The sequence below is a fragment of the Empidonax traillii genome, unplaced genomic scaffold (genome assembly GCF_003031625.1).
Source record: "Empidonax traillii isolate 1590-97213 ecotype Southwest subspecies unplaced genomic scaffold, ASM303162v1 scaffold2268:size33387, whole genome shotgun sequence".
NCBI lineage: Eukaryota > Metazoa > Chordata > Aves > Passeriformes > Tyrannidae > Empidonax > Empidonax traillii.
Window position 1 is genome coordinate 3,589 of NW_020957461.1, and position 3,161 is coordinate 6,749.

Below are 3,161 nucleotides of genomic sequence, written 5' to 3' on the forward strand. Positions count from 1 at the left end.
ACGCCATCCCCATCAGGGACGGCCCCAGGGGGGTCTGCGCTCTCCCCCCTCCACGCCATCCCCATCAGGGACGGCCCCAGGGGTCTGCGCCCTCCCCCCACGCCATTCCCGGGAGGAGCCGCCCAGAGGGGTCCGGTATCCCCCTCGGTATCCCCCGGAGGAGCCTCCCCATGTGACCGGGGACCTCCCCCACCCCCCCCATCCGTGGGAAGAGCCGGGAAGGTTTGGTCTCCCCCGATATCCCCGGGAGGAGCCGCCGGCGCGGTCCGGTGCCCCCCGATATCCCCGGGAAGAGCCGGGAAGGTCCGGTCCGCCCCCGCCATCCCCGGGGAAATCTGCACGAGGGTGTCCCCACGCCATCCCTCGGAGGAGCCGCCCGGAGGGGTCCGGTCCCCCCTTCCCACGGCCCGGAGGAGTCGCCCCAAGGTGCGTTTGCTTTGTCAGCGTTCATGTCTGGGTTTCCGGGTCTGCACCGAGCCAGCGTCCCCTGTGGGACCATTCCAGGTTACCTGCTTTGGCCCCCTGGAGCACGGCAGTGTCCTGGCGTCCCTCTCTTCCCGAGGTCTTTCCAGTGTTAATGGATCACAGGTGAGGCAGCTGAGCTCCTCCCACCCACCCCATCAGTGCCTCGACCCACCTTAAAGGAAGAAAATTCACTGTGTGTGCTGTATTTACAGCGCGAAGGAACAATTAAAGGAAGCTGCTTCAACAGCCTAAGTGGAGGAAGCACCGATAGCTCGATAGTTATTGATCCCCTCCAGACGAGCGTGCTGCTTTGTTAGGGCTGGAGGAACCGAGCCTCCCCCCCCCCTGCTGCAGGGGGAAGCGGCAAGGAAAAAATAAAAGAGAAAGTGGCCCAGTAAATTAAAACTCCCAGGGAATTACATGTGAGGAAATAAACAATTGGTGGTGGTGTAGGAACCTGTAACGAGACCGCTCTGCTATTTCGCTGTCGAAGATGAAAATGAACGTTCCCATCCCTTACCTCCCTGGGAAGCTGATTCCACGTGCCAAGCGTGGAGCTTATTCCCCTGCTGGTGACGAAAAGGGCATCCAGGGGGTCCTGGACGGGCAAGAGCTCGGCGTGGGACAAATGGGAATGTTTGGGCAAGGATGTTCTCCAACTGGGATTTCAGGGCTTTCCTTCCACGGCCTGAACCCCCTCGCTCTCGAGGAGTTGTTTTTTTTTGGCACTGCCACACGGTTTAACAAGCATCATGCCAGTGCAACTCAGCCCGTGCCACGGACTGCAGGTTTTGGCACCCGTGGGAGCGTTTGGAATTCCAGAACGTGCCGAGTTGGAAGGGACCCGCGAGGATCATCGGCCAGGACCATCCCCGGGAGTCACACCGTGTACCTGAGAGCATTTCTCAAACAGTTCCTGAGCTCTGGCAGCCTTGGGGCTGTGCCCACCGCCCCGGGGAGCCTGTTCAGTGCCCAACCACCCTCTGGAGGTTTCTGATTATCCAACCTGAACCTCCCCTGACGCAGCTTCAGGCCGTTCCTGGTCACACAGAGGAGAGCTCAGTGCCTGCCCCTGCTCTTTCCCTCGTGAGGAAGTTGTGCCATCACTCTCATGGAGGCAGGAGCTGCTTGCTCTCTCTGGCATGAGGTGGGTGCCAGGTGCTCGATTCCAAGCAGGATGATAAAATGGTTAAGTCACTCCCCTGAAATTCCTCTGATGCCCCCAGGAAAAGATGAATTCTCCAGGGGAGCGTGTGACAGTAACGTGTGATCGGCTGCCCCAGAGCAGCATTAATGTACGAAAAATAAAGCGGGAATTAAAAACAGCGGGCTGATTCCCTCCTTCCCCCATCTCCCCTGCGTCACATTTGATTTAATGCAGGTGTCAGAGCACCCACCCACCGCCAAAAGCGGGGCAAGAGCAGTGACCAGTGGGGGAGGGGGGATCCCAGGCTGCTCCTTCTACCTCCCTGGCAGCAAAGCTGGTCAAGAGCAAAGCTTTTGGTCACCAGCTTGGCACCCAGCGTGCCCTCCCTTCCCCTGCCCAGCCTCCTTGCCACACAGGCCATTTATTGTTAATAAAGGTCCTAATTAAAAGCGCAGCCTCTGCCTGCTCCATTTGCATCCCCGTTCCTTTGCAGGACCCGACCTGCAGACAACAAGCAGCCGGGTTATCCCTGGCGTGGACTTTGTTCAAGCTTCGCCGCAAAGATGTTATCTCCTCCCAAAACCAGCCCCGTCCTCCAGCCTTTTGTGCTTTAGATCAAACCCCTTGGGAATCGTCCAACGTGAGAAATCACCGAGGCCAAGCGCGCAGCGAAATAATTATCCCCCCTCTCCCTCCCCCAAGGCTGGCCATTTCTCTGCTTTGCCTGTTCTAATTGAAGTGGTTTTAAGGTTAAAAATGTGTCATGTATCCCGTGACATACTGAAGCTGGGCAGTGTTTATCTACATTAGCCTTTTAATAGGGGGCTAACTTGGATAAACGACTCAACCCCAAACGCTCTGGAGCTGGGAATACAAAGGAGCCAGTGCTGATGACAAAATCCCCTGCCAGATCAGCACAGCACAGCAGAACGCAGGGACAGGAATGAGCTGGGGAAACGGGCATGGACTGTAGGGGGATCCAGACCACCCAAGACACTCAAAGCCCCTGAACCACTTCCAGAATGGTCTGAAAGAACTAATTTGCCTGGAAAGTGAGAAACCTCTCTGCGGGGAGGGGGAAAAACTCACCTCTAACAAGTGTCCCTAAGAAGCCTGGGAGGCACTGGATATGCTATCAGCTGGACCAACTCTAGAACCAGGACTGGTGATTTCTTTTCTTCTTTCTTTCCCTTTTTTTTTTTTTTTTTTTTTTTTTTTTCCCTTCCCTTTCTCCCCACCCCTTTATCCAAACCCACTGCCACGTGCTTATACTGGGAGCACAGGGACTAACACACCAATTTCCAGGCAGGGTGTTGTGATTTTACTGACAAAGCTTCGTGAGTTTTTGCGCGCCCTCTGACTGACGCCTGTCATTCCTCTCGACCGCGAGCATCTACAAATCCCAGGAGCGACCTTCCCCTTGGGAGTGGGACACCACACGGGGCCCCGGGAGGGACGGGATGTGGGAAGCGATGCTGTGGCACCACTGGAATCACAGGCTCCGGGGGCACCAGCGGCACGGGAAAATTTGGCTGCTGATGAGGTGCTA